Genomic DNA, 19,180 nt, shown 5'->3' on the forward strand with positions numbered 1-19,180 from the left:
ACAGTAAAACAGACAACAACAAAAACAAAAAATATGTTGTGTAGCCTATTTTCAGGATAAGAATTGCTGTAGGTAATGGGTGGCATTTTCTTCTGGAAAATGCTTCTCTTTTCTGATCAGTTTGGTTTCTATTATCTTTTTATTTGTATTTTTCTGCCTTGAGCTTCCTAATTTTCCATTTTTGTATGTGTTTTTTTTTTTTTCATGTTTTCTTTGATGTTTCTCTTGTGAGCTGCATCTCAGATAACCAAAGGGCAGTGTGATCACTAAGACTCCACTGCCAGGCCCAGTTCAGCACCACCCTCTCCCACCACCACCATTCTCCAGACCACTCTGTAAGAAAGAGACTTAAACTTTCATCAGAAAAATAAGAAATATGTTCTTGTCATCATCATGCAAATTCCATGTGATATACTACAGAAGTTTATAGTACAAATAAAACATCATAGCAAGTCATATGTTCACTTGAGTTTAGAATATAAAGTAAGTAAGAATTTGAGGTAATGTGTCCTCAACCTCATTATGGCTGGCCCCCAACAATCTTAACAACTCTGCTTATATTTTACATGTTGGGCCTTGAAAGGTAATTAGATAATTTTGAGGTCTTTAGCAGTAATTGAATAAGAAATAGGGAAAAAATGGGTAAAAAAATTGATCATAGCAGTCACAGACCTGACAACAGACAAATGCAAACTCAACTTTTGCATATTTTTCTACCTCTAGATATATATTTATAAATATGCATGTATACTTATGAAAATACATAAATATTGTGAATATGTAGCATGTATCATAGACATGTAAATGTCATGTAATATCTATTTAAAATATCTATGTCTGAATAATTATCAGAAAGCAAGTGCTAAATGCAGTATCTCACTCATTGTCATAAAATGAGAGTCTGATTTCTTGTGGTTACAGCCTGCATATTTCAAGTTCAGGAGATTTATCTCATTAATGAATTTGACTGAAATGAACTTTTTTTTTCTTTTTTTCATTTCTTAATTATAAAAAATATACTACTATAAAATAAGCTGGTTAAAATACTTGCTGCTTACCTTTTTTTTTATTGTGAAGAAGTAACTATGTTTTTCTCTTTTATAATGAATATTGCCCTATGTAACATATATGTCTGGTTTGAATTATTCAAGCAACTAATTCAATCCTTACTATTTTCCCTTGAAGCTCATACCTTGCTTAAATCAATCTGTGCACTTAAATAAAAATGGTCTGTTTTTACTGTGGAGACATCTCTTCATGACAAACTGCATTTTTAAACTCAATAAACTGTTTATTAAGACAACTTAAGAAATAATCACAGCCTCCTCTGAGTCAGTTAGTGCTGCGCAAGTTTCTCTCTCTATGAAATACGGTCTGAGGAGCACTAGCTACCTGCCAATGCCACTTTACATGTCTCCAAGTACTCTGTATCTTTGGAGAGTAGGATAATTGTCCTTCTAGGAAAGGCTGTTTAAGGTATTCACAGTCTTAAATTTGGGCAGTATCTATTGATGCATTCAGTGCAAAATTTATTTATTATTAAAATACCATTCCTTAACCACACAGAATAGAATTTGGAATTTAGATGAGTTTCTAATTTGTTTATGAGTTAAGGTCCTCACTTCACACCACATATAGAATTTATCTATAGTTGAAAGTTACATACATAAGAGAGATTTTAGTGTTAATTTTTACACTATGAATCTTTGCTAAACTATGTAAAATAATTCATGCATTCAGCCTTTACTTATTGAACTATTCAGTAAACCTAACTGTATCAGTTAGATTAACCGTAACTCAATGATGTACCACAGTCTTGTCTAACTCAGTGAAACTATGAGCCATGATGTTTAGGGCCACCCAAGATGGGTGGGTCACAGTGGAGAGTTATGACAAAATGTGGTCCACTGGCGAAGGGAATGGCAAACCACTTCAGTATTCTTGCCTAGAGAGCCCCATGAACAGTATGAAATGGCAAAAAGATAGGACACTGAAAGATGAACTCTCCATGATGGAAGGTGCTCAATATATTACTGGAGATCAGTGGAGAAATGAAGAGATGGAGCCAAAGTAAAAAGAACACCCAGTTTTGGATGTGACTGGTGATGGAAACAAGTGCCAATGCTATAAAAAGCAATATTGCATAGGAACCTGGAATGTTAAGTCCATGTACTGAGGCAAATTGGAGGTGGTCAAACAGGAGATGACATAAGTGACTGTCAACATTTTAGGAATCAGCAAACTAAAATGGACTTGAATTGGTGAATTTAACTCAGATGAACATTATGTCTACTACTAGGGCCAAGAATCCCTTAGAAGATTGAACAGCCATCATAGTCAACAAAAGAGTCCGAAATGCAGTACTTGGATGCAGTCTCAAAAATGGCAGAATGATCTCTGCTCATTTCTGAGACAAACCACTCAATATCATGGTAATCTATGCCTATGCCTCAACCAGTAATGCTGAAGAAGCTGAAGTTGAACGGTTCAGTGAAGACTTACAAGACCTTTTAGAACTAACACTGAAAAAAGATGTCCTTTTCATTATAGGGAACTGGAATGCAAAAGTAGGAAGTCAAGACACACCTGACATAACAGACAAATTTGGCCTTGGAGTATGGAATGAAGCAGGGCAAAGGTAATAGGTTTTGCCAAGAGAATGCACTGGTCACAGCAAACACCCTCTTCCAACAACACAAGAGAAGACTCTACAAATGGACATCACCAGATGGTCAAACTGAAATGAGACTGACTATATTCTTTGCAGCCGAAGATAGAGAAGCTCTATACAGTCAGCAAAAACAAGACCAGGAGATGACTGTGGCTCAGATCATGAACTCCTTATTGCCAAATTCAGACTTAAATTGAAGAAAGTAGGGAAGTCCACTAAACCATTCAGGTAGGACCTAAATCAAATCCCTTATGATTATACAGTTGAAGTGAGAAATAGATTTAAGGGACTACATCTGATAGACAGAATGCCTGATGAACTATAGACAGAGGTTCGTGACATTGTACAAGAGACAGGGATCAAGCCCATCCCCATGGAAAAGAAATGCAAAAAGCAAAATGGCTGTCTGAGGAGGCCTTACAAACAGCTGTGAAAAGAAGGGAAGCAAAAAGCAAAGGAGAAAAGGAAAGATATTCCCCTCTGAATGCAGAATTCCAAAGAATAGCAAGGAGAGGTAAGAAAGCCTTCCTCAGTGGTCAATGCAAAGAAATAGAGGAAAACAATGGAATGGGAAATGTTAAGGACCTCTTCAAGAAAGTTGGAGATACCAAGGGAACATTTCATGCAACGATGGACTCAATAAAGGACAGAAATGGTATGGAACTAACAGAAGCGGAGAATATTAAGAAGAGGTGGCAAGAATACACAGAAGAACTGTACAAAAAAAACATCTTCATGACACAGATAATCCGGATGATGTGATCACTCACCTGGAACCAGACATCCTGGAATGGGATGTCAAGGGTCCTTAGGAAGCATCACTACAAACAGAGCTAGTGCAGGTGATGGAATTCCAGTTGAGCTATTTCAAATCCTGAAAAATGATGCTGTGAAAGTACTGCACTCAATATGCCAGCAAATTTGGAAAACTCAGCAGTGGCCACAGGACTGGAAAAGGTCAGTTTTCATTCCAATCCCAAAGAAAGGCAATGCCAAAGAATGCTCAAACTACCACACAATTGCACTCATCTCACACGCTAGTAAAGTAATGATCAAAATTCTCCAAGCCAGGCTTCAGCAATATGTGAACCATGAAATTCCAGATGTTCAAGCTGGTTTTAGAAAAGGCAAAGGACCCAGAGATCAAGTTGCCAACATCCGTTGAGTCATTGAAAAGGCAAGAGAGTTCCAGAAAAACATATATTTCTGCCTTATTGACTATGCCAAAGCCTTTGACTGTGTGGATCACAATAAACTGTGGAAAATTCTGAAAGAGATGGGAATACCAGACCACCTGACCTGCCTCTTGAGAAATCTGTATGCAGGTCAGGAAGCAATAGTTAGAACCGGATATGGAACAACAGACTGGTTCCAAATAGGGAAAGAAGTACGTCAAGGCTGTATAATGTCACCCTGCTTATTTAACTTATATGCAGAGCACATTATGAGAAACACTGGCTCGAAGAAGCACAGGCTGAAATAAAGATTGCTGGAGAAATATCAATAACCTCAGATATGCAGATGACACCACCCTTATGGCAGAAAGTGAAAAGGAACTCAAAAGCCTCTTGACGAAAGTAGAAGAGGAGAGTGAAAAAGTTGGCTTAAAGCTCAACATTCAGAAAACTAAGATCATGTCGTCTGGTCCCATCGCTTCCTGGGAAATAGATGGGAAACAGTGGAAACAGTGTCAGACTTTATTTTTCTGGGCTCCAAAATCACTGTCGATAGTGTTTGCAGCCATGAAATTAAAAGACGCTTACTCCTTGGAAGGAAATTTATGACTAACCTAGATGGCATATTAAAAAGCAGAGATATTACTTTGCCAACAAAGGTCCGTCTAGTCAAGGCTATGGTTTTTCCAGTGGTTATGTATGGATGTGAGAGTTGGACTGTGAAGAAAGCTGAGAGCCGAAGAATTGATGCTTTTGAACTGTGGTGATGGAGAAGACTCTTGAGAGTCCCTTGGACTGCAAGGAGATCCAACCAGTACATCCTAAAGGAGATCAGTCCTGGGTGTTCATTGGAAGGAATGATGCTAAAGCTGAATCTCCAATACTTTGGCTACCTCATACAAAGTGTTGACTCTTTGGAAAAGACTCTGATGCTGGGCAGGATTGAGGGCTCTGGAGAAGGGGACCTAAGAGGATGAGATGGTTGGATGGCATCACCAACTCGATGGACATGAGTTTGAGTAAAATCTGGGAGCTGGTGATGGACAGGGAGGCCTGGCATGCTGTTATTCATGGGGTCACAAAGAGTCAGACACACTGAGCAACTGAACTGAACTGAGCAGGCAAATTTGGCCTTGGCGTACAGAATGCAGCAGGGCAAATGCTAATAGAGTTTTGCCAAAAGATCGCACTGGTCATAGCAAACACCCTCTATCAACAACACAAGAAAAGCCTCTACACACAGACATCACCTGATGGTCAACACAGAAATCAGATTGATTATATTCTTTGCTGTCAAAGATAGAGAAACTCTATACAGTCAGCAAAAGCAAGACCAGGAGCTGACTGTGGCTCAGACCATGAAATCCTTATTGCCAAATTCAGACTTAAATTGAAGAAAGTAGGGAAAACCACTAGGCTACTCAGGTATGACCTAAATCACATCCCTTACAATTATACAGTGGAAGTGACAAATAGTTTTAAGGAACTAGATCTGATAGACAGAGTGCCTGATGTACTGTGGACAGTGGTCTGTGACATTGTACAGGAAACATGGATCAAGACCATTCCCAAGAAAAAGAAATGCAAACAAAACAAAACAAAATGGCTGTCAGAGGAGGCCTTACAAATAGCTGTGAAAAGAGATGTGAAAGGCAAAGCCGCAAAGGAAAATTATACCCATTAAAATGCATAGTTCCAAAGAATAGCAAAGAGAGTTAAGAAAACCTTCCTCAGTGGTCAATGCAAAGAAATAGAGGAAAACAATGGAATGGGAAAGTTTAGGGATCTCTTCAAGAAAATTGGAGATACCAAGGGAACATTTCACGCAACGATGGGCTCAATAAAGGATAGAAATGGTATGGACCTAACAGAAGCAGAGGATACTAAGAAGAGGTGGCAAGAACACACAGAAGAACTGTACAAAAAACGTCTTCATGACCCAGATAATCACGATGGTGTGACACTCACCTAGAGCCAGACATCCTGGAATGGGAAGTCAAGTTGTCCTTAGGAAGCATCACTATGAACAAAGCTAGTGGAGGCGATGGAATTCCAGTTGAGCTATTTCAAATCCTAAAAGATGATGCTGTGAAAGTGTTGCACTCAATATGCCACTAAATTTGGAAAGTTAGCTGTGGCCACAAGACTGGGAAAGGTCAGTTTTCATTCCAATCCCAAAGAAAGGCAATGCTAAAGAATGCTCAAACTACCACACAATTGCAATCATCTCACACGTTAGTATAGTAATGCTCAAAATTCTCCAAGCCAGGCTTCAACGGTGCATGAATTGTGGACTTCCAGATGTTCAAGCTTGATTTAGAAAGTGCAGAGGAACCAGAGATCAAATTGCTAACATCCACTGGATCATTGAAAAAAACCAGAAAGTTCCAGAAAAGCATCTATTTCTGCTTTATTGACTATGTCATAGCCTTTGACTTTGTGGATCGCAATAAACTGTGGAAAAATCTTAAAGAGATGGGACTACCAGACCACATGAGCTGCTTCTTGAGAAATCTGTATGCACATCAGGAAGCAACAGTTAGAACTCGACATGGAACAACAGACTGGTTCCAAATAGGAAGAGGAGTACATCAAGACTGTATATTCTCACCTTGCTTATTTAACTTATATGTAAATTACATCATGAGAAATCCTGGGCTGCATGAAGCCCAAGCCGGAATCAAGATTTCCAGGAGAAATATCAATAACGTCAGATATGCAGATGACACAACTCTTATGGCAGAAAGTGAGGAAGAGCTAATGAGCCTCCTGATGAAAATAAAAGAGGAGAATGGAAAAGTTGGCTTAAAGCTCAACATTCAGAAATATCATGGCATCCGGTCCCATCACTTCATGGCAAATAGATGGGGAAACAGTGGCTGACTTTATTTTCGGGGGGCTCCAAAATCACCTCAGATGGTCACCGCAGCCATGAAATCTAAAGACACTTAGTCTTTGGAAGGAAAGTTATGACCAACCTGGACAGCATATTAAAAAGCAAAGTCATTACTTTGTTGACAAAGGTCTGTCTGGTCAAGGCTATGGTTTTTCCAGTAGTCATTTATGGATGTGAGAGTTGGACCAAGCTGAGCACCAAAGAATTTATGCTTTTGAACTGTGGTGTTGGAGAAGACTTGAGAGTTCCTTGGACTGCAATGAGATCAAACCTGTCCATCCTAAAGGAGATCAGTCCTGGGTGTTCATTGGAAGGACTGATGCTGAAGCTGAAGCTCCAATGCTTTTGCCACCTCATGCAAAGAGCTGACTCATTTGAAAAGATCCTGACGCTGGGCAAGATTGAAGGCAGGAGGATAAGGGGGTGACAGAGCATGGGATGGTTGGATGGCATCCCCTCCTCAATGACATGAATTTGAGTGAACTCCGGGAGCTGGTGATGGACAGGGAGGCCTGGCATGCTGCAGTCCATGGGGTCACGAAGAGTTGGACACAACTGAGCGACTGAAGTGAACTGAACTGAACCATATCAGGTGCTGCAGTATAGTCTTCAGGATGCACAGGCAATTTTGTATCCTATAAATTGACCACAGTGTCTGACTGACAATCACCTAGTCATCTCTTTGGTGGAGCTGGAATGCCACACTCTATGTATTAATAAAGGAACCCATTATTCCTGCATGTAAAATTATACATTTTTACTGTAATGTTTTTGTATATAACTTATTTAGTTTGACCTTTATTATTTCCCTGATACCTGAGGCCATAAGAATCTGCATGCAATGCAGGAGCCCTGGGTTCAGTCCATGTGTTAGGAAGATCCCCTGGTGAAGGGAATGGCTACCCACTCCATTATTCTTCCCTGAAGAATTCCACGGACAGAGAAGCCCAGTGAGCTACAGTTCATGGGGTCAAAAGTGTCAGACGTGACTGAGTGATTAACATTTTCATTTTCACCATATCATATTTTAACATTTACCCCATAATTTGAATTTCTTGTCAAAAACTCTTTGAATCTAGGGTTTTTGTCCTTTCTATTGATGCACATGCAGCTCTAAGTGTGGAGACATACACAAGGAACACTCTGGGTCTTTTTAAGAGCCCAATAATTTATACCTGCACGTTTGAACTTTTGGTGGTGGTAGTTTACTTGCTAAATCATGTCTGACTCTTGTGACCCCGTGGACTGTAGTCTGCCAGGGTCCTCTGTCCATGGGATTTTCCAGTCAAGGATACTGGAGTGGGTTGCCATTTCTTCCTCCAGGGGATCTTCCCAACCCAGGAATGGAACCCTGGTCTCCTGCATTGCAGACAGATTTTTTACCGACTGAGCTACGAAGGAAGCCCTTTGAAATTTTACCAGTCACTAATCACATATAATGTGTACTCTTCCATTGTTAGTAGTGAGGAAAATGTCTGAGAGATGTTATGATAGAAGAACCCAATACACTTTAGTTCACATAAGAATGGAAGCAGAAAGACCACTTAAGATGTGGTTGCAATAATCTATGTAGGAAATTAGGGTTGATGTGGTATGTATATTGTGAGAAATGGTCACAATGTTTACTTACAGTTTCCTTCCAAATATGTTCCTCTGTTTTCATTCTCAATTTTATCATACATAAAATCAACCACAAGAGAAAATATGATGAGTTTATAATTCATCTATTTTATCTACATTAGTCAGTTATATGCTTACTTTTTCTTCTAAATATTAATTTCACTCATTTCCTTCTATTTTTATGGGAACTTTTAAAATTTATATCTTTGTATACTTTTTATATTGAAATATGCCTTATAAAACTTTATTTTTGGTACTTCTTCACTTTCATCAATCTCTTTTTATTCAAAGACAGTATTTTTTCTGTGAGGTAGATAAAATCATGCCATTTTTCTCCTTAATTCTCTTCACTGTCTCTTCTTGGTTCTCATGATTGTATCATGCACCATGAAAGAGACTGAAATACCACTAATAAATGCAATTCTCCTTCATTTACCTTTTTGATAGTAGCCCAAGTGTGTTTCCAGTTTCTCTTCCCACTTGCATGACTCAGTTCTTGGCAATGAAATAGGAAAGGAAAGAACACATTCATAATAATCCCAGAAACCATGGAATTTACCAGTGTCAAAGCCACCTGACCCTGAATAATTGTTAACAGTGGTGTTGTACACTGGAGAAGACATGAGTTTGAGAAAACTGTGGGAGATAGTGAAGGACAGGGAAGCGTGGTGTGCTGCAGGCCATGGGGTCACAAAGATTTGGACACGAGTAAGAGACTAAACAACAGCAACACAGTGAGCTTCACCCCAAACCCCGGATATTGTCTTAGAATACCCCTCTTTAGAACCCTCAGGTCTTAGAATTGTAGGAGTTTCCTATCTTTGTCATAGTTTAACCAATTAGTGTAGAGACATTGTTTTTGTTCTCCTCTCCCTCTGCATAAATTATCTCAGAACATTCTTCACCCTTACTCTCCCATTTCACATGGTCATTATATACCACATGACTGCACTCACCTGGCCACACGTTACTGATTCCACACAGCCTGTTATACCAAACAGTTCAACCAGAACATTTCCTGCAACTGTTTGAATAAGAACCTAGAGGAAATCTTTCTGTCTTTGCCTCTGTAGTTGTAATTTTTTTACACTTAGGAATTGTATTCTATTTCCCCCTCCATATTGAATGGACAAAACTTGAGCTCTGATATTAGGGACATTAAGCAGAATCATGCATATATGTAACAGATCTATGTATTTTAATCTCTCTTGTTTTCCTTTACTAGTGAGTTAATGATTGACACATACAACACAACTATAGTTAATAAATTATATTTTAAAATTTTATTTTTTACAATGCAAGGTTTAAATGATGAGACAATTTCAGGAGATTGACTGTTTTGAACCCCATCTATTAGCTCAGAATTTTTGCCATGCTCATCATCAGATTGATCTCTTGTTTGCAAAATTTGAAATCCCGTGGCCAATAATTACTACATTGCTTTAGTAACAAATCTAAGGAGAATAATATTTATTATATAACTAAAATATCCCAAGGACTATTTTGAGACTTAAAGGTGGTGGGTGGGTACATGCAATGTTTCTATTTTAGGACTAATATTACATTTAAAGAGAATTTGAGCATTTTCCCACCAAAGCTATAAATTGTATCACACATTAGCAAAAAATGACCACATTTTTGTTTTCTGATGCCACAGTTCTATTTGTTATGTATTCCATATAGTTTTAATAAAATTATTTGCCTTAAGATTGTTCCTATAAAGATATACATATATGTCCAATAAGGCTATATCTTTGCAATAAAACTACATATTTGCATTAAAGTTATGTGTACATTAATCTCTACAGATTGAATAGTCTCACCTCAATTCAATTATTTCATATTAGAATATTTTCTGTACACCTAACCATTTACAATTTACCTTTTGGACATCATAAGTTTCCATGTCTGTCCACTGAAATGTGATTATGAATTAATATACTATGTTTAATTTAATTTGAGCAGTATGAAGTGAAATCAGATTATTTCTTCACTTAATCTCAGTACTAACCTTTACCTAATTATTGCTTACAAAACGTATGATTTTCAGTTTTCAGTAGACCCATGAAAATTCTGCTGTGAAATTTCTGTTTAACAAACTAAATTTTAAAAAATCATCATTATATATTAATATAAAACACTTTCTGCATATTTCTTGCCTATATTCAGGGCTCTGTTTCTTAGTAACATCCCCCTTTTTGGTTATTTATTTGGATCCATGTGATTATTGAATATGTATTATGTCATTCCTCCCAACTTGTTTACTTACTTTTTTCCAGCTTTTCCAAACTGTGATGTTCCCAGCTATTACAAGCCTGATTTATCTGGCCTAAACCTGGAATGTGGGAGACCCAGGTTCGATCCCTGGGTCAGGAAGATGCCCTGGAGAAGGAAATGGAAACCCACTCTAGTACTCTTGCTCTTGCCTGGAGAATCCCATGGAGGGAGCAGCCTGGTAGGCTAAGTCCATGGGGTCGCAAAGAGTCGGACAGGACTGAGCGACTTCACTTCAAACACTAATTAATATAGAGCAAAACAAAGCCAAAGGCATAGGTTTCAAACTTCACTACTTTCAGTGAATAAATTATTCATAAACAGTTGAATAAGGCAAAACATGGATTGACAACTGTATATTTGGAAAAGGTGGTAACATTAAACATTCAAATGAGATAAAAGACTTGGAAAATTAGACAGGCAGGAAGTAGTATAGAGTATAGCAAACAGGCACAAACAGGCATAAAGGCAGTGGTGGCAGTTTAGTCTCTAAGTCATGTCCGACTCTTGTGACCCCATGGACTGTAGACACCCAGGTTCCTCTGTCCATGGGGTTCTCCACGCAAGAATACTGGAGTGGGTTGCCAATTCCTTCTCCAGGGGATCTGCCAGACCCAGGGACTGAAACCAGGTCTCTTGCATTGTAGGCAGATTCTTTACCAACTGAGCTATGCTGCTGCTGCTAAGTCGCTTCAGTCGTGTCCAACTCTGTGCGACCCCATAGATGGCAGCCCACCAGGCTCCCCCGTCCCTGGGATTCTCCAGGCAAGAGCACTGGAGTGGATTGCCATTTCCTTCTCCAATGCGTGAAAGAGAAAAGTGAAAGTGAAGTTGCTCAGTCGTGTTCGACTCTTTGCGACCCCATGGTCTGCAGCCTACCAGGCTCCTCCAGCCATGGGATTTTCCAGGCAAGAGTACTGGAGTGGGGTGCCATTGCCCTAATAAGAAAGAACATGCAATAATGTTAAAAACCCTTTTTACAAAAATTGCAAGTTAAAAGTTAGTCTAAATGTATATAAGGAGCACACATTCATTAATTTTAAAAAAATCTCCCAAAGTTTTAAATATTTGCAAGATTAATGAAATGTAGAAGGCTGAATTCCTAAAGGCTGAATTAGAGAACAGTGAACATGGTTCTAAATGCAATATGTCAAAACACCCAAATCTCAGAATAACTATATTTCATCCTGAACACAATGTTTCTATTCCTGAGCTTTACTAGAAATAAAGCATTTAATGGAAGGAGTAGAATATTAGTGTTTGCTAGTGAACTATCTTGATCCCAGAAGTACCTATGACAGAGAAATAGAAAGAGACCAACCAAACAGCAGCTGGCTGGTGCAGCGGAATGCAGGTGAGTCACTTAGTGAAGGAGTGGATCTTCACTGAGATCAGCCTGATCAGCCTGCTGCAGGGCCTCCAGGAACAGAGAAAAAATATAGACTGAAAGTAGGGCCCAAGGGTACACAGACAGCACGGATGACTACGTGAATGCTCTTCAGACCACAGAGGGCCATGGACGCTTGACCTGAATGACCTTTTGTGACAGGTAATGATCTGTTCTGCCACATCCCAGATGACTTGAGCATCACAGCTTCTATCAGGTGCAACTGTAGCAGAAAGAGCAAAGGAAGGGCCATGGAGAATTTCTCTTCAAAAATTATATGTGAGTTGATCTTTTTAGCAAGCCCTGAACCACACTAGCTTTACTCCAGAATTCTACTAAGCCAATTCCCATTCCACCTTCATATTAATGGTTAGCTTTAATATTATGATTGATTTTGATTATTTGTTGTTAATGATAGATTTCCATAATATGTGTATTACATCCATTCAATGTCAACATCTACGGGTAGAGCTACTTAAACTCTGGAGTAGCTGAATGTGTGTGAGGTGGCTTTGAGTGTATAAATCATCTGGAAGACAGAAAGTGAGAGAAGAATAGCAAATTTTGAGAAGGAAAGAAGGCAATAGAAGAAAAACTACTGTAAGTGGTGCATTCTAATCAAAGAACAGTTTTCTAAATTGCATTCTTTTATACAAATTCATAACTTCTTTTTTAAATGAATATCTGTTTGTAGGAATAGCAGAAATAAAAGTTGATGTGTTTACTGCTATTATTAAAATTATATTCCTGAATTTTGATTTAAGCTTATCCCCAGGAAATTATTCCATGAAATAAAATCAGAATCTATTCAAAACTTAAAACATTTGGCATATATGCTATATAGCAATCTATTACAAAACATAAATGGTGAAAAAGTATGCACTGGAAAAAATAAACTGAAAATTCTAAGTTCTTTTCTTGGCTAGTTTCATATGATACTGTTACTTTTGTCTTTAAATACTTAATAACTTCATTTCCCTAACCAAGATTACTTTAAAAATAAGCTCAAATTTTGATGACACAATAGAAATATAAAATGATCAGGTGAAAAGCATATAATTTTATAACAGTCTGATACACATTTTATATCAGTTAGTTTATATCTAATTGGATACAAGTACTTGAGTAATAATAATACATGATTAATTAGGAAATATTCTTGTGATAAACAGTAAGCTTGATCCACACTTTAAAACATGCTCTGTTTAGTCAAGAAAACCTAAGCAACAATCCTAGAAATAAAGGGACCATTTTCTTAGTAATTACATTCCATACAGCCTTCTTTACTTCCTCATTCCTAAAGCTGTAGATCAGAGGATTCAACATGGGGATCACCACTCTGTAGAACACGGAAGCCACTTTGTCTTGAGTCAGGGAGTAGCTGGAAGTAGGTCTCAGATAAGTGTAGATGGAGGTGGAATAGAACAGGATCATGGCTGTCAGGTGACACGCACATGTGGAGAAGGCTTTGCATCTCCCCTCCTCTTTATGCATACAGAAGATGGAGAAAAGAATGTAACAGTAGGAGGTAAGGATCACCAGCAGAGTTCTGACCATATTCACACCAGCAAATGTGGACAAGATGCTTTCACACAGGTATGTGTCAGAACACAAGAGCTTAAAAATTGGAGGGATGTCACAGAAGAAGTGATAGATGACATTGGAACTGCAGAATGACAAGCTGTTCACATAACCTGTGTGAACCACAGAGTTGAACAGTCCTGCTGTAAAAACCCCTGCTGCCATTTTCAGGCAGACTGTCCTGGACATGATCAAGGAGTAAAGGAGAGGGCTACATATGGCCACATAGTGGTCATGGGCCATTAACCCAAAAAGGATGCATTCAATTGTGGCCAAGGCTATAAAGAAGTACATCTGCAGAAACCAGCCAGCAAAGGAGATGGTTTTCTTCTCTGACAATAAATCAACCAGCATCTTTGGAGTGATGGTGGAGGAATAACAAACATCCACAAAGGACAGGTTAGCCAGGAAGAAGTACATGGGTGTGTGAAGTCTGGAATCAGCTCTGATTAAGAGGATCATCCCAACATTCCCCACAACTGTAAGTGTTTAAATCATAGAAAAATGGCAGAAGAGGATAACTTGTAGCTCCAGTGTGTCTGCTAATCCCAACAGGATGAACTCTGTCAGTGAAGTATAATTTTTTTTCTGGCCATTTATTACAGATATATAATGCTTCAGCTTCCATTAGATGGAAACATTTCACTGTTCTATGTTTCCATGAAGTAATAGGAATGTTAATGTGGTTAGTGGCACATGAGGGAAAAAATGGCTTGGATAATAGAGTATAGTAAATAGAACAACTGAAATAAGGTAGAAACTAGTGAAAAAATGAATAAATGTTGGAGTTTGTTAACCAATTATCTGTATTAAATGTGGGTTGCTGCTGCTGCTGCTAAGTCACTTCAGTTGGGTACGAGTCTGTGCAACCCCAGAGACGGCAGCCCACCAGGCTCCGCTGTCCCTGGGATTCTCCAGGCAAGAACACTGGAGTGGGTTGCCATTTCCTTCTCCAATGCATAAAAGTGAAAAGTGAAAGGGAAGTCGCTCAGTCATGTCCAACTCTTCACAACCCCATGGACTGCAGCCTACCAGGCTCCTCCATCCATGGGATTTTCCAGGCAAGAGTACTGGAGTGGATTGCCATTGCCTTTTCCGAAATGTGGGTTGAGGCATCCAAAAATCCTTGGCCTAAGTCTACATAGTTCACTTCAGTTTTTTTCTAATGCAACATTTATGTTCTATTCTTTCTCTTCTAGCCCACATCCAAAATGCAAATTTCAGAGCTATCCTTGTTGAAGTCTTCCCCATTTTCTGAGGAGGTATTTGTTTAACTCAAATGCATTTTTTTCTCACAAAGACAGCTCTCTTTATTCTTTGATTCCAATATTTATGACTCACTACCCAAACATCACTTTTGTGTTTTCCAAGCAGCAAACACAGCCTGTTTCAAATAACCCATATTTTGATACCTATTATACTCTTAAGAATTATTATGTATGTTTTAAAAGTTAACCACATATTTGTTCTCATTACAAAACACATTATCAAATCAATGCCCTATAGTAGCAGTCACCATACCTGTCCTCGGCAGTGAAAGATAAGGGCAGCAGCACACACTTAATAATATCTTTCCCAGTACTAGTTCATCTGGTCTATTATTTTCTTTCTTATCATAATCTTCTCTAATAACTCAGTTGAGGCATAAAAATTATAAAGAGACAATTTTCATGTTGAAATGAAATGAAATCAGAGACAATATGGATTGTTTCTGTGTAAAAATTTGAGACACTTCTTGAATATATACACATACTTGGATTTTTTTTTTTTCTGAAAGAGGGTTTAACCATGGTGACTAGATTACAGCTTTTAATTGTGAGTCAATGCTCTAATGACAGAAACTCCATTCTCAAAAGTAATTAAAATATGATCATACATAGGTAGATGGAATCACACTCTATGTGGACTTGCATCATAACTTAGTTATTGATCTCTGTGTTACTTTAAAGTTGTTTTCCAAAGATAAAAACTTTAATTGGCTATTTAATTGCCTGTTTTTTTTTATAATTTTAGCTTATTCCAAAAGGGTACATAAACCACTACAAAATTATAATTCTCCCCCTATGTATGCATATGTCTGAGTGTGTGTCTGTGTGTAACTGTGTGTGTATGTAACTCACCACATTTCTGGGTAAATTTAACCTGCAATCCACCTGTTTTGAGTGAAATAAACTGGAAGAAGATGCTAACTACTAAGTTCATGAATATTCTTCTGATGAATATGAATTATATTTGCCACAAAGGGACCTAGATTTTTGAGCTGGATGACAACTTTATGACAGGTCATTAAGTCAGCTTTACCACATCCCAGTTGAATATCGCAGCTTCTATCAGGTGCCACTTTAGCAGCAAGTGCAAGGCAAGGGCCACGGGGAATTTCTCTCCAAAAACTATATAATATAGTTACCATCTTAACAAGACCTGACCCCCTCTCAATTTCCTCCAGAATTTTACTAAATCACTCCCATTCCACTTCCACATTAAGGCTTACCTTTAATATTCAGATTAAAGGATGCTGTTGGTAATTGACAGATTTCCATAAGCAAGAAATCCATGAGTCCATCATGCAGAATATGTGTCAGTTTCACACATTAAACACTGATCTACCTGTTTTGGAACTATGCAGTGATTAAACTCTGCCATAACTGAATGTGTGTTCATGTGGCTTTGTTTATATGTATCACTCTGGAGGAAAGAAACTCAAAGAAGAACAGGAAATTTTTGAGAAGAAAAGAAAGGAATAGAAAAAAAAAAAAACTGATCTAATTGCGCTTTTTAATGAAACAGCTGTTTTCTATATAGAACACTGCTACACAATTCATATTTATACATTCAGTTCAGTTCAGTTCAGTTGCTTAGTCGTGTCCGACTCTGCGACCCCATGGACTGCAGCACGCCAGGCCTCCCTGTCCATTATCAACTTCCAGAGTTCACCCAAACCCGTGTCCATTGAGTCAGTGATGCCATCCAACCATCTCACCCTCTGTCATCCCTTTCTCTTCCTGCCCTCAATCTTTCCCAGCATCAGGGTCTTTTGAAATGAGTCAGCTCTTTGCATCAGTGGGCAAAATATTGGAATTTCAGCTTCAACATCAATCCTTCCAATAAACACCTAGGACTGATCTCCTTTAGGATGGATTGGTTGAATTTCCTTGAAGTCCAAGGGACTCTCAAGAGTATTCTCCAACACCACAGTTCAAAAGCATCAGTTCTTCAGTGCTTAGCTTTCTCTATAGTCAAACTCTCACATCCATACATAAAGAACATTAATGTTAAAGTTACTGAGATCAGATTCTGTCTAAGAGATTGTTTCTTGAATACATCTCACAAACATCTTATCATCAGTCTCTTCTTCCATTTCATATTCTCTTATTAAAAGTGTAGTCTGTGATTCCATTCGCTTCATCTTCTTTGTCATGTCATCATTGCCCATGTCAGGTCTGTTTATAGCATGACTAAGTCCACAGCTTCCTGGATTCAAATTGATTTTCAAAGTTTCTTGGATGGATTTGTAAATGGAGAAATACAAAAAAAAAAGTACCAGAACTAGCATCAACTCATTGCATCTTATTTTGAGAGGTTTAATTCACTGAAATATATAGAAAGAAACCTCATTAATTTGCACCTAACTACATTAGGTTTCCTTACATGTTGAGCGATGTAAAACTCAACTGCAGCTAAGGAATTTCAAGCAAGAGCAAATCTTGAGTTATCACACTTTCAAACTTCAAGTGATATTTGAAAGTTATAGTTATTGAACTCATTTAAGTTATAGTTATTGAACTAGTGTGGTACTCACATAAACATAAGCACATAGACAAATGGAGCAGAATTGAGACAACATAAAGAATTGAGACACATCTATCAGTTCAGTTGCTCAGTCATGGGGTCTTTGCAACATCATGGGCTGCAGGACACCAGGCCTCCCTGTCCATTACTGACTCCCAGAGTTTACTCAAACTCATGTCCATCGAGTCAGTGATGCCATCCAACCACCTCATCTTCTGTTGTCCCCTTCTCCTCCTGCCTTCAATGTTTCCCAGAATCAGTGTCTTTTCCAGTGAATCAGTTCTTCACATCAAGTGGCCAAAGTATTAGAGTTTCAGCTTCACATCAGTCCTTCCAATGAATATTCAGGACTGATTTCTTCTGGGATAGACTGGTTGGATCTCCTTGCAGTCCAAGGGACTCTCAAGAGTCCTCTGCAACATCACAGTTCAAAAGCATCAATTCTTCAGCACTCAGCTTTCTTTACAGCCCAACTCTCATATCCATACATGACCACTGGGAAAAAAACATAGCTTTGACTAGACAGACATTTGTTGACAAAGTAATATCTCTGTTTTTTAATATGTTGTCTAGGTTGGTCATGACTTTCTTTCAAAGGAGTAAGTGTCTTTTAATTTCATGGCTGCAGTCACCATCTGCACTGATTTTGGAGCCCCAAAAAATAAAGTCTGACATTGTTTCCATGGTTTCCCCATCTATTTGCCATGAAGTGATGGGACCAGTTATCATGAACTTAGTTTTCTAAATGTCAAAATTTTAGACAACTTTTTCACTCTCCTCTTTTATTTTTATCAAGAGGCTCTTTAGTTCTTCGCTTTCTGCCATAAGGATGGTGACATCTGCATGTCTGAGGTTATTGATATTTCTCCCTGCAATCTTGATTCCAGCTTGTGCTTCCTCCAGCCCAGCATTTCTCATGATGTACTCTGCATATAAGTTAAATAAGCAGGGTGACAATATACAGCCTTGACGTACTCCTTTTCCAACTTGAAACCAGTCTGTTGTTCCATGCCCAGTTCTAACTGTTGCTTCCTCACCTGCATACAGATTTCTCAAGAGGCAGGTCAGGTGGTCTGGTATTCCCATCTCTTTAAGAATTTTCCACAGTTTGTTGTGATCCACACAGTCAAACACTTTGGCATAGTCAATAAAGCAGAAATAGATACTTTTCTGGAACTCTTTTGCTTTTTCAATAATTCAAAGAATGTTGACAATTTGATCTCTAGTCCCTCTGTCTTTTCTAAAACCAGCTTGAACATCTGGAAGTTCATGGTTCATGTACTGTTGAGCTTGGCTGAAGAATTTTGAGCATTGCTTTGCTGGAGTGTGAGATGAGTGCAATTGTATGGTAGTTTGAACATTTTTTGGCATTGTCTTTCTTAGGGATTGGAATGATAACTGACCTTTTCCAGTCCTGTGTCCACTGCTGAGTTTTCCAAATTTGCTGGCACATTGAATGCAGCTCTGTCACAGCATCATCTTTCAGGATTTGAAATAGCTCAACTGGAATTCTATCACCTCCTCTAGCTTTGTTCGTAGTGATGCTTCCTCAGGCCCACTTCACTTAGCATTCCAGGATGTCTGGCTCTAGGTGAGTGATCATACCATCTTGATTATCTGGATCATAAAGATCTTTTTTGCACAGTTCTTCTGTGTATTCTTGCCAGCTCTTCTTAATACCTTCTGCTTCTGTTAGGTTCATACCATTTCTGCCCTTTATTGAGCCCATCTTTGCATGAAATGTTCCCTTGGTATCTCTAATTTTCTTGAAGAGATTTCTAGTCTTT

The 19,180-nt window shown here is 38.4% G+C and overlaps 1 pseudogene; it reads right to left on the reverse strand.

Annotated features, from left to right (window-relative positions):
- Positions 1 to 13,232: 13,232 nt before the first annotated feature.
- LOC133229261 (olfactory receptor 5F1-like) lies at positions 13,233 to 17,037 on the reverse strand (annotated as a pseudogene).
- Between the last annotated feature and the right edge of the window lie 2,143 nt (positions 17,038 to 19,180).

The sequence above is a fragment of the Bos javanicus genome, chromosome 17, assembly GCF_032452875.1.
Source record: "Bos javanicus breed banteng chromosome 17, ARS-OSU_banteng_1.0, whole genome shotgun sequence".
NCBI classification, from domain to species: Eukaryota; Metazoa; Chordata; class Mammalia; order Artiodactyla; family Bovidae; genus Bos; species Bos javanicus.